This window comes from Canis lupus, chromosome 22 (genome assembly GCF_011100685.1).
Source record: "Canis lupus familiaris isolate Mischka breed German Shepherd chromosome 22, alternate assembly UU_Cfam_GSD_1.0, whole genome shotgun sequence".
NCBI lineage: Eukaryota > Metazoa > Chordata > Mammalia > Carnivora > Canidae > Canis > Canis lupus.
Genome location: NC_049243.1, coordinates 11985975 through 12013257, shown reverse-complemented (window position 1 = coordinate 12013257; position 27283 = coordinate 11985975). Strand labels below are relative to the sequence as shown.

At 34.1% G+C, this 27283-nt stretch overlaps 1 long non-coding RNA gene across 4 annotated transcripts in view; it reads right to left on the bottom strand.

Annotated features, from left to right (window-relative positions):
• Window positions 1-5902: 5902 nt before the first annotated feature.
• Window positions 5903-27283, bottom strand: part of LOC111091832 — a 131469-nt gene continuing 110088 nt past the window's right edge. For 2 of the 4 annotated variants that reach the window (XR_005376307.1, XR_005376305.1), the window contains 2 exons: window positions 11423-11454; window positions 5903-7091 (listed from right to left, as the gene is read on the bottom strand). This is a non-coding gene — a long non-coding RNA (uncharacterized LOC111091832). The remainder of the gene's footprint in view (window positions 7092-11422; window positions 11455-27283) is intronic. The other 2 variants (XR_005376306.1, XR_005376304.1) reach the window with 1 other exon arrangement.

Sequence of the window (27283 nt, the reverse complement as noted above, 5' to 3'; positions counted from 1 at the left end):
ACAAAAAGAAGGTCCAATATACATGCAACTCAGGCTCCAAGAGGAAAGGAGAACAAGTTAGCAAAAGTAATTGTTGAAGACACACCTGAGACTATTCCAAATGTGAGGAGATAGTTTCTTCAAGGAAGCAACAAGTAGATGGACAGTCATCTTTTCACAAGTAACAACAGAAGACAGAAAACCATGTTTAAAGAAAATATTTGCAAACTTAGAATTCAATACACAACAAAATATTCTTCAGGATCAAAAATAACATATACAATATCTTCTAAGAAACAATAACTGAGATAATTTGTCCAAAGTAGTCCTGAACAACAACAAAACTATAAAAGTAGTGCTTGTGCTTTAAGTGATGGGAATATAACAGTATATGGAAATAAAGAAATAAAGGGAAAATGAGAACCTTGAAAGATATATTTGGTAATGATGAACTTGGTTGTTCAGTCTAACTTTTCCATTGAAAACAACTAGAAAATCTTTATAAAGGGGCACTTGAGTGGCAGATGGTTAAGTGTGTGACTCTTGGTTTCTGCTCAGGTCATGATCTCAGAGTCCCAAGATTGAGCCCTGCATCAGGCTCTACACTCAGTGCAGAGTCTGCTTGAGATTCTCTCTCCCTCTCCCTTTGCTGCTCCCACTCATGCTCCCTCTCTATCAAATAAATCTTTAAAAAGAATAAAATATTTATAAAAATATAAATATATTGAAAGCTTCAGTGAGCCAACCAAGGAGTGAGGGTTGGTGGGGTTAAGATATGTAAAAAGAACAAAGCTTGAAAAAGTAGGCCTCACAAGAGGGACTGCTTTTCCATTAGCAGTATCTGACAGTTCCTGTCTATTTAGAGTACACTGAAAGAATCATAAATCTAGGGTAAAATTCTTGTGTCAGACCCCATGATTAGGTTCCTATAGCAATACATTGTGAGAATACAGGTGAACTAGAGGGGAGAAACTTTAAAATTATTCATATAGATTAAAGTTCAGGTTTGTTTCATTATTTTATTAAATTTCCAATTAAATTAAAATAATCTTCAACATCACTAGCCCACTGTCAAGCAAAAGCAAAGGTAAATCGTCTATAGGGGATTATAACAAAATATCCCACAGTTTCAAAATACTTATACAAATCACTAAAATAAAATGTATGGCTTTCAAAAACAATGCACCAAACAAAAAGAATCATACATATAATGGCAAAAGGAGTGACTAAAAATAAAAAAATAAATATCATTTGACACAAACATACAGGAGAGCCAATAGAATTATCAGACAAAGAAAGTGATTCTCAAATAAATTTTTTTAAAGATTTTATTTATTCATGAGAGACAGAGAGAGAAAGGTAAAGACATAGGCAGGGGAAGAAGCAGGCTCCCTGTGGGGAGCCTAATGTATGACTTGATCCCAGGACCCAGAGATCATGACCTGAGCCAAAGGCAGATGCCCAAACACTGAGCCACCCAGGTGCTTTTCAAAAAATATGACGACTTAAATGCATATATACAGGAAATTTGGAGGCAATATAAATTAATTAAATATCTATCCCATCCCAAGGATTCAGGGGAAAAAAAGAGAATACCAGATTTAATAAAAGTAGAAATAAGTAATAAAAATTACCTAAATTAATAAAAATAATTAATTATTTTTATCCATAAATTAATTAAAAGTAAAAATATAACAAAGTGATCATACTAAAAGTCTATTCTTTAAAATGATTAATAAATTTTATAGTCTCTTGCAGTAAGATCAATAATAAAGAGAACATATAAACAATATCAATATAAAAAAAAGAGGGCATCGCTACAGAGCCTACATACACGAAAAATACCAGAAGAGGCTTTATGAGCAACTTCCTTTCAAATAGATTTGAAAATTCAAATTTTTTTTTAAATTTATTTTTTTTAATTTCTTTAAAAAATCTGTAACAGCTGGAACTTACAAGGAAAAAAATAGAACACCTAGATATTAAAAAAGAACCCTACTAAATAAAATTGAATTTATAACTAAACTCCTCTTTATAATTGTTACAATTCCTACATGACTCTTCTATTCCAGGGATTGGGCATACCACTATAAGAGTCTCAGAGGAGGAGAGTGAAAAAGAAATGTCAAGAGTAAATACATATTCAATTTTTAATTTCAGTTTCAAAATGGGGATTTCAAAACTTGTGGCAAGAGGTAAGAGTTTGAGAAAAATGTTTTTGCATTTCCAAAGGCTGGAGTTTCAAAAGCCTAAATCTGAAGGTCCCAGGGCCTAATATATATATATATATATATATATATATATATATATACACTCTTATACGTATATATATACACATATATATACATATATATATTTAAGTTTATATATATATATAAACTTAAAAGGGGACAAGCTATAAGTTAAAAAAAAAACAGTTAAACAGTTTCACTGCAACAGGCAAAATAATATTAATTAAATTGGAATGATGAAGAAACCCAGAAGACCACAGACGTTAAGACAAATTTAAGGAGATCAAACCAATTTCCTAATATCCAGCCAAGAGTAGAACACTATAATTCTCCTGTGTGCTAACTTGCAAAGGCTGTCTCTCACTCCAGGAACTCTAGGCTATTTACTGCTCCTTTTTACAAAACCCTGGAATTTAGATCTAAAAATGGGAAGAAGGAAGATGGGAAACATTGCCAGAAGGAATACAAAATGACTTGGTTTCTCTTGACTACCTGGAAATGTAGGAAGTGAGCACACTGACACTTGAAATAGAAAGTAATAACCACTGGACAAAGTTACCTTTCAGGAACAGATGAATTTATAGTCTGTGAAACTTCTACTCTGTTAATAGCTAAAGAGATCTGATAACTACATTCAAAGAAATACACTGGGTAATGGAATGGAGAGTACTAGACAGATCTATGTTAACTGATTGGTTAGGCAGATTGTTACCTCAGGATTCTTAGGTGTAAGCAACAGAAGCTGACTTTGACTGAATAAATAGAAAAAGGATAGCTCAGAATTCTTGGTAGACTAAAGAACAAAGTTGAGGCTAAACTTCCAGAACCAGAACAAAACATCACAACAAAACAGGGGAAAAAATAAATAAATAAAAATAAAAAAGAGCTAAAGAAGAAACTGGTATTGCCAAGCAGTTCTAAGCCAGGAATGACACTTGACGGTTTCAACCGTGAGCAACAAAGCTATTGTGTTCAACGAGCAATACTAGAGCAACCTGCTATCTTAAGAAAATGAATACCTCACCTACAGGTTATGAAAAGCAAACAAGCAAAGAGTAAAACAAAACAATAAACAAATAATACCTAAGGAAATAAAAATTAAAAGATTCTAAGCAGCAGCTTTTCCATTCTCATATTCTCGTATCTGAACTCAAAAATATTAATTAGGGAACATGTATGAGCTGGCACAACAAAGATGTAAATATGAAAGTGGTTCATAAAAGAATGAAGTTTCTCTCAGGCATAGAAGTCTGAGTGCAAGTAGGCTTGAGCTGAAATGATAACTTCATTTCAAGAGACCAAATTCCTTTATCTTGCACTCTGGTCTTCTCAATATAGTGCTCCATTCTCATGTCTTGGGTTTAGAGAGACACAAAAGACAGGAAGGGGGGGGGTACATTCCTTTCCTTTAAATGCCACTTCTGCTCACATGCCATTTGCCAGAACCTAGTTACTCAATGTTACCACACAAGAGCTTGGACAACATGGACAGATAAGCTGTGCCATGTGCCCAGGTAACATCTGCTACTATAGAAGAAGAAGTGAGGATAATTGAGGGGAAAGCCTTAGCAATCTCAGGCATACGGAATCTCATGTAAACATTTTTTAACTGGCAGGATTGAATCATAGGTCTGTGACCCATCCTCAAGACAGCTAAGGAAAGTCTGTTTTCTGAATTCCATATTAGGGAAGTGGAAATCATGGTAAGAAATTCTAACAGGAAATGTGTTCAAATGGTGCTAAGCAGCCAGAAAGGATGGTAAATATTTGCTAGATGGGAGAAGACCTTAAGTAGGTGACATTTACAACGAGGCCTGGAGGAACAAAATGAAGCAGCTTTGAAGACTTGTAGGAAGATTATTCTAAGAAGAAAGTGCATCAAGAGCAAAAGAGGTAAGTCTTAGAAAAGGCTTGATATTTATAAGGAACATCATGTAAATCATGGTTGATAGAGGATAATTTCTAGAGTGATAGAAAACTAAGTTGAAGAAATAGGAGCCATTAGGCTGGGGCAAGAAATACAAATTTATTATGGATGAATTGCAAACCACTGAAGGTTTTTATAGATAGTAACAGAAGTATAATTTGTTCTTTAAACTAATCCCCTTCAAAAAGAAAGAAAATAATCCCTCTCATTTTGGGATAGAAATGGATTATTGACCAGCAAGAGAAGGGGACAGGGCACCTAGGTGGCTTAGTTAGGGTGAGTGTTGGACTCTTGATTTTGACTTGGGTCATGGTCTCAGGGATGTGGGATTGAGTCCCACAACAGACTCAGCGCATAGTCTGCTTCAGATTTTCTCTCCCTCTCCTCACCATCCCCCCTTTCAAATAAATAAACAAATAAAGCAACAGATAGATGATAGATGATAGATAGATAGATAGATGATAGATAGATGATAGATAGATAGATAGATAGATAGATGATAGATAGAAAAAAATAGAAGAAAAGAAGAAGAAAAGAAAGCAGAAGAAAGAAAGGAAAGAAAGAACGAAAGACAAAAGAAAGAAGAAGAAAGACGAAAAGAAGAAAAAAGAAGAAAAAAGACGACCCCGCCCGCCTCCTCCGCAAAGACAAAGCAAAAGCAGCCGAAAGAAGCAAGACAGAAAGAACCGACAGAAGAAAGAAAGAAAGAAAGAAAGAAACCAATCAGGTGGGAAAGTATTGCTGGAATCTTGGTGAGATGTGATAGTTTGGCAGATAGATTCGGGGTACATATTCTCTACAACTGCGCAGAGAACCTGTTTTTAAAATATAATACAAGTTCCCTTGTAATTTGTATTTATATTCTCATGTTAATGAAAATAGTCTTTGGGTTTTTTTTGTGTTTTTTTAATTTTTATTTATTTTTTTATTGGAGTTCAATTTGCCAACATATAGCATAACACCCAGTGTGAAAATAGTCTTTGATTCACAATGTTCAGGTCAAATGATTTTATTCTAAGCTCCTCACAAAACAAACAAAACCATATACTGAGTGTTTCCACTGAGTCAGAAGCTATAGCTCAAATGTTTAGGGAGAAGGAAGCAAAAAAATAAAAACTAATTATTCAAGGTCATTTAGCAAGACTATGGTTAATCAGCAGTTGACTGGTATGCAAGAGAGAGTTTAATATCAAACCAACTGTCTTCAAGTTCAAGATTTTTTCCAGGGAAACAAGCATATATCAATAAATTGTTATTTATCTATGTTGAAAGTATTTTTAGAAGTTAGTATCTCAATTCCCTCCCTGCCTATATTAGCAATAGTTTTATGATGAAGAAGATATACAAAATACATTATTATAATATAGAAACTATGAATGCATTTTAACTTTTCGTTTTTAATACATTTAAAAGTTTAATGTTAGATTAGCATACAATATACAATATAGGAATCCTTTTACTAAACAGCAGACAGACCAAAGGGTATGCACATAAAAGTCTAAAAGACATAGTTCAGGGAAGCCTGGGTGGCTCAGCGGTTTGGCGTCTTTTGCTCAGGGCCTGATCCCAGAGTCCCTGGATTGGGTCCCGTGTCGGGCTTCCTGCATGGAGCCTGCTTCTCCCTCTGCCTGTGTCTGCCCACCCCCCCCCCACTCTCATGAATAAATAAATAAAATCTTAAAAAAAAAAAGTTCAGAATCTGTCTCTTTTTCCTAAAACAAAATAATAAAATAAGTAAAACATATGGTTCATTCGTAGTATTCGATTAGAGTTCCTTTATTATATTAGAGTAGCATAATTAGGGGAAAAAAAGGCAAATATTTACCAGTTTTTGTAAAATGTCACATAATATACCATTATTCATTGTGTATCAATTCAATAAATATTTATTGGTTGTCCTATCCACTAAGAAAAATGGGAAAACAAATCCGTCAACTTCAGGGCTTGCAGAGGGCTAGATCACAGTGGGAGTCAAAGGAAGAGAAGAGCTTGAAGAATTAAGAGAACTAAGACCATACTGAAGAAAACATTTGAACTGTGTTTCTGTTTTATCAGAAATCCTTTGGCAAATCCTAAGCAGAAGAGTGACTGATGTATGTTTTTACATGCACACTTTGGTTGCTATATGGAGTGTGGAAGCAGAGCAACAATTTAGGAGGCTCTCCAGAATTGTCCCAGATTAAAGATGACAGCCAGAGGCTGGGACAATTATGGTAACTTCAAATGATTTAGGAAAGACTGGACAGGAATAGGTTTGGTCCTGAAGGGGGTCATAAGTGTGAGAAAAGTGAAGATGCAGTTCAAATTATCTATGGAAGCTGTTAAGGCTGAAAATCTTAATTAAATTATATGATTAACTATCATAAAATGACTGAAATAAAGTAACTTGTTTATGCCATTTTAAACACAAATTAGACACATATGTGTAGAACAAATTATATTAACATTTGAACTACAGTTTCAGTACAAACTATTTACAATAAATGAGCATTCACATTTTGCTCTTTGCACACATTACTCGAACTAAATGCAAAAAAGTGACAAAAATATAATCTGTAAAGGACTCTAATCCTTTGCCCCCTGTTATGTGAGGTATTAGCCTATTATCCTTGAGATCGAATTTTCATCAGTGCCAAAAGGCTGGCAGGTATATTCAGCATATCAATTCCACATAACTAAAAAAGGTCAGAGAAGGTGTTATTTTTTTAAGTATAATACAAATTCCCTTGTGTTTGTATTTATATTCTCTATGTTAATGTAAAATATATTTTGATTCACAATGTTCAGTTCAAATGAATTTATTCTGAGCCACTAAATTCAGAGTTGAGATTAAACCTAGGACTTGTCATCTACTGAAAACTACATATTTAATCTGTTATACAAAGAGAATTTACTCAGCCATCTTGATCTTAAAGGCTTTTGGCTTCACCATCATGTTTCTCCTCTTGAAATTACTGTAAATAGAATGGCACATAAAAAACATTAAGATCATTTTATTTTTTGAAATAGAAAAATTATTACTGTACACAAATGCAAAAGCAAATCTAAATCTATCTTAATATTTTTAACCCTTCTAATACTTCACAGATGTTTTAAATCATAGTATTTAAGCAAAACTATATTCTATTTTGTTTCTTGATTTCTGTACTTGGTAAATATTCCTGCTTTTACATTTTAGATAAAATTAAAGCCTCATTTGACTTCACACTTGAATTAATAAAAACCAACATTTAAGATCCCAAATATTCTTTCTTTTTTTAAAAGATTTTATTTATTTTTTGGAGACAGAGAAAGAGCACAAAAGCAGGGGGAGGGGAGAGAGAGAGAGAGAAGCAGATTCTGTGTGGAGTATGGAACCAATGGGAATTTGATCTCACAACCCCAAGATCATGACTTGAGCCAAAACCAAGAGTCTGAAGCATAACCGAATGAGCCGCCAAGCACCCCCCAAAATTTTTAAATTATATTGTGACCATTTGAGATAGTCTTACTGACACCAGTATAATAAATTCTATAATCTGCTGTTGGCATATGGGAGAATTTTTAAAAAGTAACGTAAGATAAATAACCCTTCAAACTGATCAAAATTTTTCAAGGTGATTATTAAAATGGTAGTTATTTTTCACTCAGAAATGTACATCTTCAGGTGTGAAATTTTACCAAATTCTTTGTTCCTTGTGTCTCCAATATCATTGATAATAGTTCTTCTGTTTATCATTCATTATATTTTACTTTTCAGGAATAACTTCACCTATCAATTTCTTATGAAATCTTTACTTCCTTGAGGTAAATTTGTCTACTTTCTCCCTTGTACTTCTATAGTAGCAAAAACAATTTCTATTTTAAAATCTGTAACATTGGGGGGAATCCCTGTGTGGCTCAGCAGTTTAGCTCCTGCCTTCAGCCTGGGGCGTGGTCCTGGAGAAGCGGGATCAAGTCCTGCGTCAGGGTCCCTGCATGGAACCTGCTTCTCCCTCTGCCTGTGTCTCTGCCTCTCTCTCTCTCTGTCTCTCATGAATAAATAAATAAAATCTTAAAAAAAAATTCATGATACCCCAAAAAATAAAATAATAAAATCTGTAACATCTAGCTAAATTTAAGAATTATGTAGTTATCTTTCCAATCAGACTGTAAACTCCTGGAGCGTGAGGCATCTAATTTATGTATCTCTCTACCTCTAAAAATAAACACCATTTCTGGCAAATGACCATTGAATTAACAAAAAATCTTATGTACCTTAGTCACTGTGTCTAGGCATAGAATATATATCAGAATGGTGGAAATTTTTTCAATTTGATAAGAAAAGTGTCAGTAAAAGACAAAAAACCTTGAGAAAATTTTTATGTGTGTGTTATTTAATATTTTTTAATTTTTCCTATCCATAACTACAACTATGCATTAAGGACAGAAGCTTTTGTTTTTTAGGAATTCAAGAAAAAAAAGCAATTCTTTGCTTGTCCAATGTGATCATGAATTCCCACTGTGATTCCTTGAGAGAACTGTAACCACTGTCATTAACATCTAGTACTACTGCATTTAAAAAACATTTGTATATTCAAGGATGTCGTGGAATATATGTACATTTTTGCTGATTTAACTGGGTTTTGCTTGTTTGTTTGCTTTGGGAACCACGATCATCAAACCATTGATCAGTTAAACAGACTAAGTGCAATATACAGTGGTTATATATGTATAGGGTGTATTGGGCACACAATTAAGCTATTAAAATAATTAGGTCTTTAAAATATTTAGTTCTTTAACACACTGGCCTTCATTCTGAAAATGCAACTTATTTCAATGCTACTGTTTAAATTTGACTAGAAATCACTGTCATTTCCTTAGCAATCACAGGCAGCTGTAGCTCAGGGCATCTTATTTACTAAATTAAATCCCTTAAGTACCAGGAAAACTCAATAGCATCATAGTGCTTATGATCATAATGAAATAACAGCTGTGGGAGGCACAGGGACTTCCAGAGAAAGTGGTCGTGTGTAGTATACAAACTGCCTCGTTTACTTTGTTCTAAGCTTTTAAAATTTTCTTTCTCTTTTATCTTCTTAATAGCAGAATGTTTTGACATTATGACTAATTGAACTATATGCTTCAAAAATTAATTTTATAAGCTGCATCATAATAATGCATTAATGAATTATTTTGATAAATTTTAAATTACCACCACAAAACAATTTTCACCAAATATTTATGTTCTATAATTATGGAAAGACGTTGCCTTTAAGAGGAAATAATATTTGGATTAGACAGTTTCATAAATAGCTTACTGTTGATTTAAGACTCTCATTAACGAAAAGCTTCATTCATTTTATTATTAATAATTAACATTTCCTAAGAACTTATCTTCTCAGTGGTTAAGCATCTGCCTTTGGCTCAGGTCATGATCCTGGGGTCCTGGAATCAAGTTCTGCAACAGGTTCCTCACAGGGTGCCTACTTCTCCCTCTGCCTGTCTCTCTGCCTCTCTCTCTGTGTCTCTCATGTATAAATAAATAAAATCTTAAAAAAAAAAAAAAAAAAACTTACCTTCTGCCAGAATCTCTTTTAGGTACTTTTACATACATCATTTCATTTAGACTCATTAGCCAAAAACAAAATCAAAACACCTATGAGCTGGGCCCTATTATTATCCCAATTTCACAAATAAAGAAATAGAAGTATAGAGAGGTTCAGTTCCTCTCTAATATTACAGAGGTACCTTATGTCACAGGATTTTAAGTGGGACAGTTTGACTTCAGAGACAACATTCTTAGTCACTATGTTGGAATACTCATGTCATGAATATCAAATTGCTTCTCAGTGGACTTCTGTATAAATTTGAACAATTGTGTCAGATATTTAAATAATTATAAAAGGAATGGTGGATCATTAATCCATTATTCAAATTTCTGACTGGCTGAAAAATATTTTTTCATATTTATATAAGAGATTCCAGATTGTCAAGTATTATACATTTATACACCTGGAAGCAGTCAACTTCTATGTTTCAACTACAAATATTCCTCTGTAGACCTTGCCTCTCTAGGATCATCCAAATGCAACATGAAAACAACAAACATCTACAGACTATCACCTTTAACAATTTAGCAGACCACACTTGATGGGATGAGCACTAGGTGTTATACTATATGTTGGCAAACTGAATTTAAATAAAACATTAAAATAACAGTTTAGCAGACCACATATGAACTTATATGAGGAAAGGCCACCAAATATTGCCAAATCATGTCAGTAGGGAGGGAACTCTGCTGTCTCCAGTTGACATGGCAGGAAGTACATGTGTCAAAGTGAGAGGCATCTCTCACTTTGGAGTACCACAGGTCCCCAAGACCATCTTCAGGATTGATAATTCATTAGAAGCATTCTTATAACTCCAAATAGCCAAGGTAAAAGACATATGGAATATAGTTAAGGAGTGAACAGGCACAAAGCTTCCATTCATACTCTCCCATTGGAGTGTATGAACTGTACTCAATTCTTCCAAAACTGATGTGTAATGACATTGCCTAGCAGGCAAGCCAAATGAGACTTGATGGTCAGGTTTTTCATTGAGATTTGGTCTCATAAGCATGAAGTGTCTTAGTGACTAACTTTAGTTACTCAGTCACCAGCCTCCTGCCCCTCGAGAGATAAAAATGGTACAGTGTGACCCAGGGCTCCTACCATAAATCACACTGCTATGATAAGGCCACAGGTATGCTAAGACACTCTTATTGGGCAGGTTATTTTAAGGATATTATAAATTCTTAGAAGTTATCTCCTAGGAATGGGTCAAGGAGCTATTTTCTCTTTGGATGGCATGTACAGGGTTTGGATATTTCTAGTTTTGAGTTAATAATTTACTGCACAGGAAAAAAAACACAATAATCTCTATTTTTGCAGAAGTTAAAATTTGGAGATTATAGGAAGCATTTTGATACCTATTTCTGACATAATAAAGGCCGGAGGAGGCTTGGCTAAACTAAGACAAATCTAGCAGATATAGTTACAGAAAATTCAGGCTGGAGAGGTGTTGAGGTAGAGGAGATACTGTGCATGAAGAAAAGTCAAATGTTGATGTCTGACAGTTTAAGAGAAGTGTATGAGGTGATATACGTAAACACACAGAAGTACATGAAAACATAAACCTGTCTGATATAAGATTTTTCTGCATGTCATAGTAAAGCCATATATAGCTAGAATACAGTTATACTCCTAGGATAGATTGTTGATAAGAAATGTTCCATAGAATTCTGCATAAAACTCAATTTAGAACTATTTAAGATTTCTGTTACCTTCAATCACTCTCCCAGGTCCTTCCTCATATCTAAAATATTCAAGAAGAAAAATTTAAAAATTTAAAAAATAAATAAAAAAATAAAATATTCAAGAAGATTTCCCTTTATTTAAAATAAACAAACAAAAAAGTAATATAACCATATACAATATTTAAAAAGGATAAGCAGGGGCATCTTGATCGCTCAATCAGTTAAGCCTCTGATTCTTAATTTTGGGTCAGGTCATGATCTCATAAATCTTGAGACTGAGCCCAAGCTGGGCCCCATGCTCAGTGACAAGTGTGCCTAAAGATACTTTCCCTCTGTCCCTCCCCCACTCTCCCTCTTTCAAATTAATAATATTTTTCTAAAAAAAGGGTAAGCAAGAAGGAAAAATTAAGCAATTGAAATGACACAAAAACAAAACACATTTATGCATGCACATGTGCAAGCACACACACATATACACCAGAAAGATTATGGCAGAAAGGAAGTAAAAACATAAAAATATTATTATAGAAAATTAAATATATTAACATAAAGATATCTTTGATATTATAAAACTGTAGAAATAAAAAAAATTTTTCTTTCTAAAAAATGATAACTCAGGGAAAGGAGGTAACAACTGAGCAGGCACAGACAAAGTAAGGAACAGAAATTAAGTTCATATTAGAAGAATGTGAAAGAAAAATAGACACAGATTTAACAAAAAAAATTGTTACATACTGAACAAACATGAAGAAACAGCAAATTATTAAAAAGAACAGGTTTCTGAAAACATCAGCAAGAAATTTACAGATACAAAAATAACACAAAATATTAATTTTAACATCTCTCCAAAAAAGAGAATAAATAAACAAAGCAGGCAAATACACAATTCAATATGATGTACCTAAAATGGAGAAAAACAAATCTTTTTTTTTTTTTTTTTTTTTTTTGAGAAAAACAAATCTTTGGATTAAAAGTTCAAGAGGAAAAAAAAAATGATGCAGTTAAAATGATGCAGTTAAAGCAATACTGACATACTGCCTGGGCAGTTAATTGACTTGAAAGATAAAGAATCCCAAACGTGGCCAGGTGAATCTTTCAGTCAGCTACAAGTAGGATAAACTAGGTTTAGTTCTAACTTGTTAATAACAACAATGTTGTTCATAACAACATTCTCCACAAGAGGACAACTAGAGCAAATATCAACAGGATTTTCAGAGAACAAAATGTGACTGAAATTTTAAAACTTGGTTTAATTGCTATTCAAGTATAAAGGCAATGGATAGATAATTTCAAAGAACATCAGACCCCAAACTCATAACATTTTTATAAGTAAATGATATCTTGAGAATATGGAATAATTAGATAAAATTCCACAAATGCAAAGCCTTCCTGATGTTTGCAGCAATGCAGCACAGGAGTAGCAACTGAAACTCTACTTGGATGAATATGACTTTAAAGTTACCTAAAAAGTTATAAAAACATCTTGCCTAACTCAAAAAGTTAATCAGGTACTACTGATAACTCAGCCATGAAACTCTTCATTCCTATGTATTACTCAAATTTGAATCCAGGATACCAGGCTAATAACAAGGATGACATCAGAAATTTGGTTTTCATTAAGATCCCATCTATTCCAAAACTGTCATGCTACAGTGAGGTATGTTGAGTATTTTTCTATGAACCATAAACTATGTTGAGTATTTTTCTTTAAATGAAGCAAAATTGCTATATACCATTATATAAGTTTCAGGTGTATGACATTATAATTCAACATCTGTATGCAGTTCAATGTGATCACCACCAAAAAGGTAGTTGCCATCTATCACCATACAATTGACCTTCATCTATTTTGCCCATCTTCCAAACCCTTCTCCTCTGGTAACCATCAATTTGTTCTCTGTTTTTGTATTGTTTTGCTTTTTATATTTCACATATGAGTGAAGTCATATGGTATTTGTCTTTCTCCCTCTGACTTACTTCTCTTAATGTAACACCCTCCTCAAGGTCCAAAATTGTCACAAGTAGCAAGATTTCATTCCTATTTTATGGCTGAATAGTATTCTATCATGTATATATATTCCATATCCTCTTTATTCCTTCATCTACTGATAGAAACTTAGGCTGTTTCTGTATCTTGGTTATTGTAGATAATGCTTCAATAAACACAGGAGGGCATATATCTTCTCAAATTACTGTTTTCATATTTGGATATTCAGAAATGGAATAGCTGGATAATATGGTAGATCTATTCTTAATTTTTTGAGGAATTTCCATATTATTATCCATATTGGTTGCACCAATTTACATTCCAGGCAACAGAGTATAAGCATTCCTTTTTCTCCACATCCTCTCCAACACTTGTTATTTCTTATCTTTTTAATAATAGCCATATTAAAAGGTATAAGGTGATATATCTCATTATGGTTTTGATTTGAATCTCCCTAATAATTCGTGATGTTGACCATCTTTTCAGATGTTGGCCATCTGTTGTTTCTTTTGGAAAATGCTCAGATCCTCTGCTCATTTTTTATTGGATTATTTTTTAATTACTGGATTACAGGAATTCTTTATATATTTTGAATATTAACCCCTTATTAGGTACATTTACAAATAACTTCTCCCATTTAGTAAGTTGTCTCTTCATTTGAATGCAAATCCTTTACTGTGCAGGTTTTTAGTTTGATATAGTCCCATTTGTTTATTTTTTGCCTTGTTATCCTTGCCTTTGGGGTCAGAGACACAAATACAACACTAAAACTAACAAGGATTTAATTTATTGTTCTCAAATCATAAAAACATAATAAAAAAGAAATAATAAAAACAAAACCTCCCTTTGGTCTGAATTATTTAAATGAATGATGCTTTGTGTCAATATCATTATCTTTTCTTTTTCACAAATATGACCCATGTCCAGAGAAACAAACATTTAAAGATGAAAATGAATTATTTTATAGCCAAGCAAATGCAATGAATAATTGCTCACAGAAATGTTCCAGTTATTTAAAAGTGATTAATATTCAAAAAAATAATAATATATTTTGGTAGTATAATTTATTGTCCAAATAACATTTTGAGAGTGAGTTAATATTTAGGTGTTATCTCAGATTTTCCAAAGAAAACTGGGACATATAGTTAGCCAGCTATAAACCAAGTTAGACGGTTTGAATTAATTCTCACAACAACCTTATGAATCTATTATTATCCCCATTAGTTACATAAAAATATTAAACCCTAGAGATGAAAGATTCACACAAGGTCTAAGACAGGAATTCCAATCAAGCATTTACTCTTATCTATGGGTCTTTTAGGCATTTACTCTTATTCTAGGGTCTCAGTCTTCAAAATAGTGTTATGCAGGTCAATAATTCATTCAAGATAATAGACGTATGTTTTAAATAAATATTTTAAATATCACAGTGATGACATATTTTTCATGCTTATTTTTAATTTCTCTCTAAGCCATAAACAGAAATGTGTATTTAAAAAAATCACCAAAAAAAACCTCACTTTTCAAAAGCAATGCAATAGATCAAAATAAATGTACAGACAGTCCCTGACTTATAATGCATAAATTTACATTTTTTAATTTATAATGGTGCAAAAGTGATACATATTCAGTAGAAACCATATTTTGAATTTTGAACTTTTCCCAGACTAACGCCTTTGGGGTCAGAGATGGTGGTAGCGACAGTGAGCCACAGCTCCCAGTCAGTCATGCAATCACATACACTTGACAATCATCTTCTATCCAATCATTGTTTTTTACTTTTAGTATGGTATTCAATAAATTGCATGACATATTCAATACTTTATTACAAAATAGGCTTTAGATGACTTTTAGATGCTTTTGCCCAACAGTAGGCTAATATAATAATATAAGTGTAGCACATTTAAAGTAGGTGCTACACTATGATGTTTGGCAGGTTAGGTGTATTTTTTTTTTTTTAATTTTTATTTATTTATGATAGTCACAGAGAGAGAGAGAGGCAGAGACATAGGCAGAGGGAGAAGCAGGCTCCATGCACCGGGAGCCTGACGTGGGATTCGATCCCGGGTCTCCAGGATCGCGCCCTGGGCCAAAGGCAGGCGCCAAACCGCTGCGCCACCCAGGGATCCCAGGTTAGGTGTATTAAATGAATTTTTTACTTACGAAATTTTCAACTTACCATGGGTTTATTGGTACATAACCCCATCATAAGTCTATAAATATCTGTATAGATGTATGTATCAGAGTCGCTGAAGTATCTATAGTTGTGTGGAGTATTGTCAGGGGAAAAAGTTAACAAGAAAACTTTCATGAAATATAAGCTATTTAGGTTTGTAGCATGATTACTTTAGGGGAAAGTCTATTACAACACAGGTTCTTGTTTGATTTGGCGACTATTTGTTTTATCATTTAAGTTTAAACAAGTCAAATCCCTGGTTGCTCCTAGAGTGGGGAAAGCTGCTCTATTTATTTAGCAGGTATTTCCCCTGCTTAATAGAACTCTCAAGGCCTGTCCTATAAAGGAAAAAAAAATAAAATTAAGTTCAATTTGGTTGAGAAGGAAAGTGGTACTTCATTAACGTGACTGACAATGAAATTCAAAATCAGTCAGAAATTACTGGCCTGTTTTTTTTTTTCAAGAAGATATAATTACGACTTTTGTTTTTTTGAGTGTCTTATTCATTTCAAGGATGTCCTTCAATTTCTGCAGTCTTTCTCTATTATTATCAGATCAACATCTCAGCTTATAATGCTATTTTAAATAACAATATCCATAAACGTCATCAGATCTACAAAATGTCTTAGAAAAGAATGGATGTAGTACTGGAAGTCCTAGCCTCAGCAATCAGACAACAAAAAGACATTAAAGGCATTCAAATTGGCAAAGAAGAAGTCAAACTCTCCCTCATATTTGCAAATGACATATCAGATAAAGGGCTAGTTTCCAAGATCTATAAAGAACTTATTAAACTCAACAGCAAAGAAACAAACAAGCCAATCATGAAATGGGCAAAAGACATGAACAGAAATCTCACAGAGGAAGACATAGACATGGCCAACATGCATATGAGAAAATGCTCTGCATCACTTGCCATCAGGGAAATACAAATCAAAACCACAATGAGATACCACCTCACACCAGTGAGAATGGGGAAAATTAACAAGGCAGGAAACAACAAATGTTGGAGAGGATGTGGAGAAAAGGGAACCCTCATACACTGTTGGTGGGAATGTGAACTGGTGCAGCCACTCTGGAAAACTGTGTGGAGGTTCCTCAAACAGTTAAAAATATACCTGCCCTACGACCCAGCAATTGCACTGCTGGGGATTTACCCCAAAGATACAGATGCAGTGAAACGCCGGGACACCTGCACCCCGATGTTTATAGCAGCAATGGCCATGATAGCCAAACTGTGGAAGGAGCCTCGGTGTCCAACGAAAGATGAATGGATAAAGAAGATGTGGTTTATGTATACAATGGAATATTACTCAGCTATTAGAAATGACAAATACCCACCATTTGCTTCAACGTGGATGGAACTGGAGGGTATTATGCTGAGTGAAGTAAGCCAGTCGGAGAAGGACAAACATTATATGTTCTCATTCCTTTGGGGAATATAAATAATAGTGTAAGGGAATATAAGGGAAGGGGGAAGAAATGTGTGGGAAATATCAGAAAGGGAGACAGAACGCAAAGACTGCTAACTCTGGGAAACGAACTAGGGGTGTTGGAAGGGGAGGAGGGCGGGGGGTGGGAGTGAATGGGTGACGGGCACTGGGGGTTATTCTGTATGTTAGTAAATTGAACTCCAATAAAAAAATATATATATATATATATATATATAAAAATAAAATAAAAAATGAAAAAAAAAAAAGAAAAGAATGGATGACATCAGCTTTATTTCTTGTTCAGATTATTCACAGAACTAGGTACCAGCTTGGAAAGTTATTGTACAGTAGCCTTTCTAGACAACCCCCCTCCCAATTTTCCTTCAAAAAATCAGAAAAGCACCAAGTAAGATTTCAAAGAGCTATGAAACCAAGGGGGTTGGGAGGGTGGGACAGAAAAGAGCTAGTATCAATGGCTTGCCTTGCATTAAAATATTTTTATCTCAAATCTAGCTCTTTGGACTATAACTGTATACTAAGTTCACATCTCCATACATACAAATTCTCTGCTCTGAACAAAGCACCAACAGACAAAACATAGAGATAACAAAAAAAAAAATCCATAAATTTCCTTTATAAGTTTCTCTCCTAGAAGGTTCACAGAAACACAAACAGTGAGTTTTTCTCACTGTGGGACTGCTGAGCTCTCAGTCCACAGAAAAATAAATGGTGAACGGAGTGCAAATATATTAATAGGTAGTAAATTTTCTCTAAGTCACCTGGGACACCAACTTCACTTCTTGAAGCCAGTATTTGGGAATCATGAAAGAACCTGGAGTATATCACTGACAACCCGCTGCCAGACTCACTGGTTCTTGGAGAGGTAAAGGTGAGGAGACAGAAGGAAACGGAGAGGCACGCAGCCAGTGTTTCTTCCAGTGGTAACTATACCTGGGGTAAGGGTTCAATAAAAACTCATAGAATCTGGAACCCACTGTATAAGTTTTTGAAAACTAAGAAAACAGAACATGAAAAAAATGGCTGCCATGGGAGAGAGAAAAAGGAAAACTGATACAAAACAAAAATTACCCCTCAAAACTGTCCTGCTTACAAAATGAGAAAACATATTTCTAAAAAGCTAATGTTAAGAAAGTTAACTAAGTGAGCAATCAGACCTATGAATGAAGTTGTCTTTATAAATTTAACAAGAACTTTGAAAATCATATGTTTAGTATGCTCAAAGAGATGAATATATAAATAAGGCTGTGCAATATAGTTGATTTACTACTTTGGGAATCCTATTCTCCTGTGAGATACCTTCCAATATTTCAGAGAAAGCAAAGATTTAAATATGACCTAGATCACTTTGTGGTTAAAGTTACAGATAAAAAAGTAGGTTTTGTTAATCAGATGCACTGGCACAGACTTGAGTCAGTTGTTGAAAGGAAGTGTCCCTCTCGATAATGTGGATCGTAGCAGGTACAGTATGGCCCTGGACTGTTCAGGCAGCAGTTACCTCATCCTTTAATTTAAAAAACCCATGGTGTTTATTCCTAGAGTTGAAGTTAGTTCTATTTCTTGATCCTTATCGTGGCTCAGTTGACATGCTAATGCCAACAGTTGGGAACGGTCTTCCTAATTTCCTGAATATTGTCCAAGTTGTAACTCTGTGAATCACTTTCTTCAGTCATTCATATTCTAAAATTTGTATAAAAGCAATCAAACACACATACCAGAAACATGTAATAGTAACAAAATAAAGTTTAAAAACATAAGAAAAAGAGGGGATAATCATTCTTGTAATTATAAGAGGTACAATTAAAAACCAAGAGGTATTAAAACATATAGAAATGGTTCATAAATATATAGATAAATCAACAGCATGGAACATAAGGACAGAAATAAATCCAAATAACTTAAATAACTTTAACACACATTGGCTTTTCAAAGTACGAGAGGTAATTACGGACTAATACATAAGAAAAGACTATATACCAGCTATCTGATAAAAAGAACAATAGAAAAAGGCAAGGGGTGGCTGAGTAGCTCATTCGGTTGAGTGACTGACTTGATATCAGCTCAGGTCATGATTTCTGGTTCCTGAGATCAAGCCCTGCATTGGGCTCCACACTCTAAAAGTAGCAAGGAGTCTACTTTTTCTTCTCCCTCCCTCTTTGACACTCCCTCATCTGATGATCCTCCTGTGCACAGGCATGTGCACTATTTCTCTAAAATAAATAAATAAAATTTTTTAAATTTTTAAAAAATAAACATTAAAAAAGGCAAATTAGGATAATTTCTCATACCATCGACCAGGATGTTATGAGAAACTGCAAAACATTATCAAACTAAAAGTATAAAATGAGCAATACATGTACTAGAAGAAACCATGAATCAACTCCCTTAAAACAGAAAAGAGAGATGCATTCTAATTATGAATAAAAATCGAGAAGCAATTAAAGGAAAATATGGTGTTTGTGTAAAAATAACACAAGAAAAATAATTCTGCTTATAAAGTATACTATGGTAATTCAAAAAAATAGAAAATTGACAAAAATATTTGCAACATCACAAATATATGGCTAATGTCCTTTTTTACATAAATATATCCCTAAACATGGAAGAAAGTAACAAACTTTATCAAAGACAAAACACATATAAACATGGTTCACATAGGGATAGAGGGTACATTCCTCAACATCTTAAAAGCCATCTATGAAAAGCCCACAGCAAATATCATTCTCAATGGGGAAGCATTGGGAGCCTTTCCCCTAAGATCACGAACAAGACAGGGATGTCCACTCTCACCATTGATATTCAACATAGTACTGGAAGTCCTAGCCTCAGCAATCAGACAACAAAAAGACATTAAAGGCATTCGAATTGGCAAAGAAGAAGTCAAACTCTCCCTCTTTGCCGATGACATGATACTCTACATAGAAAACCCAAAAGTCTCCACCCCAAGATTGCTACAACTCATACAGCAATTTGGTAGCGTGGCATGATACAAAATCAATGCCCAGAAGTCAGTGGCATTTCTATACACTAACAATGAGACTGAAGAAAGAGAAATTAAGGAGTCAATCCCATTTACAATTGCACCCAAAAGCGTAAGATACCTAGGAATAAACCTAACCAAAGAGGTAAAGGATCTATACCCTAAAAACTATAGAACACTTCTGAAAGAAATTGAGGAAGACACAAAGAGATGGAAAAATATTCCATGCTCATGGATTGGCAGAATTAATATTGTGAAAATGTCAATGTTACCCAGGACAATTTACACGTTTAATGCAATCCCTATCAAAATACCATGGACTTTCTTCAGAGAGTTAGAACAAATTATTTTAAGATTTGTGTGGAATCAGAAAAGACCCCGAATAGCCAGGAGAATTTTTAAAAAGACAACCATAGCTGAGGGCATCACAATGCCAGATTTCAGGTTGTACTACAAAGCTGTGGTCATCAAGACAGGGTGGTACTGGCACAAAAACAGACACATAGATCAATGGAACAGAGTAGAGAATCCAGAAGTGGACCCTCAACTTTATGGTCAACTAATATTCAATAAAGGAGGAAAGACTACCCATTGGAAGAAAGACAGTCTCTTCAATAAATGGTGCTGGGAAAATTGGACATCCACATGCAGAAGAATGAAACTAGACCACTCTCTTTCACCATACACAAAGATAAACTCAAAATGGATAAAAGATCTAAATGTGAGACAAGATTCCATCAAAATCCTAGAGGAGAACACAGGCAACACCCTTTTTGAACTCGGCCACAGTAACTTCTTGCAAGATACATCCACAAAGGCAAAGGAAACAAAAGCAAAAATGAACTATTGGGACTTCATCAAGATAAGAAGCTTCTGCACAGCAAAGGATACAGTCAACGAAACTAAATGACAACCTACAGAATGGGAGAAGATATTTGCAAATGACGTATCAGATAAAGCGCTAGTTTCCAAGATCTATAAAGAACTTATTAAACTCAACAGCAAAGAAACAAACAAGCCAATCATGAAATGGGCAAAAGACATGAACAGAAATCTCACAGAGGAAGACATAGACATGGCCAACAAGCACATGAGAAAATGCTCTGCATCACTTGCCATCAGGGAAATACAAATCAAAACCACAATGAGATACCACCTCACACCAGTGAGAATGGGGAAAATTAACAAGGCAGGAAACCACAAATGTTGGAGAGGATGCGGAGAAAAGGGAACCCTCTTACACTGTTGGTGGGAATGTGAACTGGTGCAGCCACTCTGGAAAACTGTGTGGAGGTTCCTCAAAGAGTTATAAATAGATCTGCCCTACGACCCAGCAATTGCACTGTTGGGGATTTACCCCAAAGATACAGATGCAATGAAACGTTGGGACACCTGCACCCTGATGTTTCTAGCAGCAATATCCACAATAGCCAAACTGTGGAAGGAGCCTCGGTGGCCATCGAAAGATGAATGGATAAAGAGGATGTGGTTTATGTATACAATGGAATATTACTCAGCTATTAGAAATGACAAATACCCACCATTTGCTTCAACGTGGATGGAACTGGAGGGTATTATGCTGAGTGAAATGAGTCAATTGGAGAAGGACAAACATTATATGTTCTAATTCATTTGGGGAATATAAATAATATTGAAAGGGAATAGAGGGGAAGGGAGAAGAAATGGGTAGGAAATAGCAGAAAGGGAGACAGAACATAAAGACTCCTAACTCTGGGAAATGAACTAGGGGTGGTGGAAGGAGAGGAGGGCGGGAGGTGGGGGGCGACTGGGTGAGGGGCACTGAGGGGGGCACTTGACGGGATGAGCACTGGGTGTTATTCTGTGTGTTGGCAAATTGAACACCAATAAAAAATAAATTTATTATTAAAAAAAAAACATGGTTCACAGAGAAATAAAATAAATGTGGTCCTTGATAGAAGATGCGTAACTTCTGTACAGTTTTACAATAAGGTACAATCTCCCTCTCCCTGCTAAGTATATGAACCTTTATACCTTTTTAAAACACGAAATTAGTCATGGAAAAAAAAAAAAACCTAGATAAATCGCTTACAATGGTAAAGCCATAGGGGCACTCTCATCTGTCATGGGAGAAATACAAAATACAATGGGGAAATGTGATCTGGTCATATTTACTAATACTGCAGAGTCTTTTACATTTTGCCTTAGCACTTACACTCATGAAATAAATCCTACATGTACTCCTGCCCATGACTAAGATACAATAAATAATAGTAATAATAATAATAATTTTCAAGTTTTGTTATAGCAATAGATTGGAAACAATCATATTACCATCAAATAAACTGCAATTATCTACACAATGGGATATTAATGCAACTTTACAGGAAAAAATAGATATATCTCTGTATCAGGAAACAATATATCCTAGGATATGTTTTTAAGTGAAAAAGCAAGGAGTAAAATAGTAGATATAAAACATTACCTTCTGTGTAAGTAAGAGGCAATTAAAAATATATTTCCAAAAATGTGTATGAAGAAATAATGGGAAAATATGCACAAAAATAATAAAAACAATAGATGGCAAGAAGATGAGGTAGATGGGGTAAAGTAAGATTTTTTTTGTATATACATTTTACGTACTTTTACATTTTAAAAGACATCATATACTGCTTTCCAAAAAAATGTCTTAAAGTTTAGTGAAAAAGAAAGTACTAAATTATATATATGTTTTCTTTCATATACAAAGAATAGTTTGAATGAACTGCAAATAAGTCCCATATCTCAAAATATTCTAAAACTGATAATACATTTCAAAGTAGCATTAACTTAGAGTAGTCAGGGATCCCTGGGTGGCGGCGGTTTGGCGCCTGCCTTTGGCCCAGGGTGCGATCCTGGAGACCCGGGATCGAATCCCACATCGGGCTCCCGGTGCATGGAGCCTGCTTCTCCCTCTGCCTGTGTCTCTGCCTCTCTCTCTCTCTCTCTCTCTCTCTCTCTCTGTGTGACTGTCATAAATAAATTAAAAAATTTAAAAAAAAGAAAAAAAATAAGTCAGGAAACCTCTATGCAAAAACGGTGACATGTGACCACCTAGAGGGAATAAAACCATAAAGATGTTTGGAGAAAAAAAAAAGATATCTGGAGAAGATTGTTTCAGGCAAGAGAAAATGCATATACCATGGCTCTGAAGCAGTAGTGTGCATGACTTTGATGTAGTAGGGCAGAGTTAGCGAAAGAATGAATGATGGGTATACTCAGGGTATGGATTATGCAAGATCTTGTACATTTTGGTGAATATCTGCATTTTATTCTAAATGAGATAGAAAATAATTGAAGGAGATTTAGCAGAAGACTGACCTAGACTTACTTGTTAAAAAAAAGAAATTACTATGGCTGCTACTGGAAAAAAGACAAAGAAATAGAATGACAAATTAGGAAGTCTTTGGATTAGTGCAGGAAACATAATGGTAACTTGGACTACAATGGTAGCAATAACTGTAAAGAAAAGTCGTAAGAAACAATTAACTGTAAGCTATGACTCAAAGTTAATTCATGGTGGGAAAATGATGGTAATGTGGAGAGCTAAATAAAGACTAGAATCAAGAATCACTCTTAGAGTTATTATTTTAAAAGTTGGGTGGATATAAAACCAGGAGTGGAAAGTGTTAGTGACAGGGTGAAAATTAAGCTTTCTGTTTTGATCATATTATGCTTGAGATTTTGAGATGGCTATTAGACTGCCAAAAGAAAAGTCATCTGAAGTATATTTACTTTTCAAATGATGACTTTCTGTTGCTAAGCATGAAGGTACTTAATAGATATAATATTCCATTCTGGCACTTAGTTAAAATGTCCAGGAAAAAAGCTACAATTTTGGGTTCATTGGCATATAGGTGATATTTATATCCACGAGACTGAATGAGGACACCGAATATGAAAAACTAGACAGAAAAAAAAAGGACCAGGTCTAAGCTCAATGTTTAGCTGATTTAGAAAAGATGAAATAAAGTGATGCTATATAATGGTGATGATGGTAATAATACAAACATTAGAAATAATATACATATTGCAGCAGAATGTTCTTCTTCCCTTTGTTTCCTTGACTCTCAGATTATCATACCTATATCAAAATTACATATTGAGAAGAAAGCAAAGTATCAGAACAAATGATTCTTTATATATATATATATATATTTCACTACAGAGCATCTGAAAAAACCCTAGAAGGAATCCTCAGCTATTAGGCTGTAATAATAGGTGTAGATTCAGAGAAAGACTGGACTGATAGATGACCTCATGTGAAAAGTTGTGTGTGTGTGTGTATGTGTGTGTACATTATTTAGTACCATTTTCTAGACTGTTTATGTGTTTTTTCACTAAGAATTTACTATATTTTATGACCCTCTACAAATGTCAGGACATAACATATTTAACAATAATATCAATAATAATAGCAGCTAACATTTATTGAGTCCTGAATGATGCTGCACTATTTGCTAAAAAGCTTTAAATGAATAAGCATATTTAATCTTCACAAAAATTTAGTTATAGTAATTTTTAACATTTTCAGTTAAAGAAAGTGAGATAAAAAGTAACAGAGATCAATCTGATTCCATAATTTTGTGCCCTGCTTTCATTATCTGTCAAAATAGAGGAAAACAGTATAGTTTTTAAATGCAATAACATTATGAGACAGGAAAATGGAATAGCAAAACCCTACATTTTTTGCAGTCAAGTTTACACCAGAAGCTTCAGTTGATTTTAACGATAACATTGATTCCATACCTTAAATCGAGTGCTTATTATATGCAGTAGGAGGTATCCTAAGTGTTTTACAATCATTGACTCTTTTAATCCTCATAATTACTTCACCTAGAAATGCGGGCTTTGAAATGATAGTACATTAGCCAAGATTATGTAATTTATGGACAGCAGGGTGGGGGAAGTAAAATCCAGACTTTGGTTTGAGTTCCTATGCCCTTAAACACTACCTCATATGGCCTAAGTAAGTCTGTTCTTTGTTTTGTTTTGCTTTATTTTATTTTAATAGGTAAGATAGCTCAAGTACAAAGATCCTAAGTAACTTGATCACACAAGTCTCATGTGCTAGTGTCCAATGCCTGACAGTGATTGCAGTGGATTTAGGTCTCCAGATTGCAAAAGAACACTAAATATCATCAGCACTCTCTGACTCTTCCATCTCAGCAGATAAACACAACAAAACAGTTGCTTCTTACACTGAATTGGTTAGACCAAGATATTAAAATGTGTAGAAAATAAATTTTACAATGCAAAGTTTCTAAATAAAATATTGAGCTTCCTTGAGAAGACCTTTGGCAAGAATAGAATTAGGACTATAAAATAGCAATTATTTCAGCTCCTGTTTTATCCATTAGGGACCATCCGTCTCTAATTAAAATCTACATTTTATCAAAATTCTTTGAACTATTTTACATTTGACAAAACTGCTGATAATATTCTGTGATTTTTTTTAAGATAGATACTGTGAAAGAAGAGATGGGAAAGTGTATGTCATCAGATATCACATCATCTGTTGGTTGTCCGTTGCCTAAGGCAACAGGCAAACTGTAATCCTGCTTCTGATTTTAGTTTATTTTATTTAACTTGACTTGTATTTTGGGGTTACTAATTAAGTTATGTGTTGTTATTAAATTAAAAAAATATCGTTATTTTATACTCTAGAAGGAAGGTAGAGGAGGATTTGAGCGATAGATCATTTGACTTACAATTTGTCACCTGAATATTGGTATTTCTTATGTAGAAATCAGAAAACAGTTCTAAAAATAATCTATGCTTACGTGGCTGTAAACTTTAATTTCTAGGGTAATCTCTTTTAATCAATGTTGTGCTGCTAAACTGAGCCCTTTTCCAGTACACTGTGATATGTAATGCCCACCCGTAATTACTGATTAAATAATGGGATTCAAAGTCAGTAGAGTGTTATATCAAAAACAACTAATTTGTTGCCCTTTACTAGCAAGTGTCTTGAATTCAACTTTTAATTTACGAATTTGTCTGTATATACATAAAACATTTGTGTCTTCTCAACATTTTATTTTTACTAAGTATACATAGCATATTAAAGGCAGCTATTACTCAAAGAGATAATCCACTGACTGATTAGAATATAACTTTTCTGTTCCTTAACACTTTCCTAAAAATTGGGATTCTATACATTAGAAACATTTATACAATATATCTTGCAGGAATTTTCCTCCCCTTTTTCCATTGGTAAGAGTTTGTTTTCATTTTTTTTTTTTTTTTTTTTTTTTTTTTTAGGATTTTACACGTTAAATGAGCAGGTGTTATGCTATTTTACACGTCATGAAGTAGTAACATTTTGATAAATGAGGTTAATAGATAATAATTGTTTTAAATTTTATTACGGTAAAATCTTCTTAGGTGTACTGTTCTGGAACATTTACAAACCAGTTCCATAAAAAAAAGAAGGAAGGTTATGCTTGCATTAAGAAGTGTCATATTAATTATGACACATGCTGGATGGAGAGACATAAAGATTCAGCTGAAACTCATATCTTTTCTGTGCACGTGTGTGTGTGTGTATGCATGTAAGTATGAGCATTTTTGTGTATGTGAACCAATCTTGTTTCTGAGTTCCTAAATTCTTCTAGAGCAAATGGTGTGTCTTAAATCCATCTACTTCAATCAGGCAGAGTGAGTAGCTCCAAATCAGAGTATTTTCCCAGGTACTGCACAGCATCTGTAGAACCCTTGTTTCTTGAACTTCTCATTTAGTTTGAAAGCCAGAAACTCAATGGAAGCAATCAGAAGGAGCATTTGTAAAGGTTAAATACTATAAACATTATGATGATTCTGTTGCAAATGACACAAAAACAAGGCTCCTGCATAAAAACAAACAAAAAAGCAAAGCGAAAATCCTACAATACATTAGATCATATAAATTAAAAGTACAAGGATAAGGCTTTCTTCTAGCACAGGTGAATTTTAGAACTCACTGATACCATTAGAATTTCATGTGTTTCAATTTTCAGCTTTTTTCTTCGAAGGTAACACAATTATTTCTAGGTCCTAAAACTACTCAGTCTTCACATGCAGAACAAAAGAACCAGAATTCATTTTTCTAATAGCCCAGGAAAAGTCTGCATTGTGTCTCCTTAGGATTAGGTCTCCTGATGTTCCCTCAACAAATCACTGTAGCCAGAAGAATAAAATACTTTGAAATACCAAGACTGACATACACATTTATCCCTGAGCCAAAAGGAACCAAAGTAATGATGTTGTTTATGCCCCAATTATAAAAATTATCTAG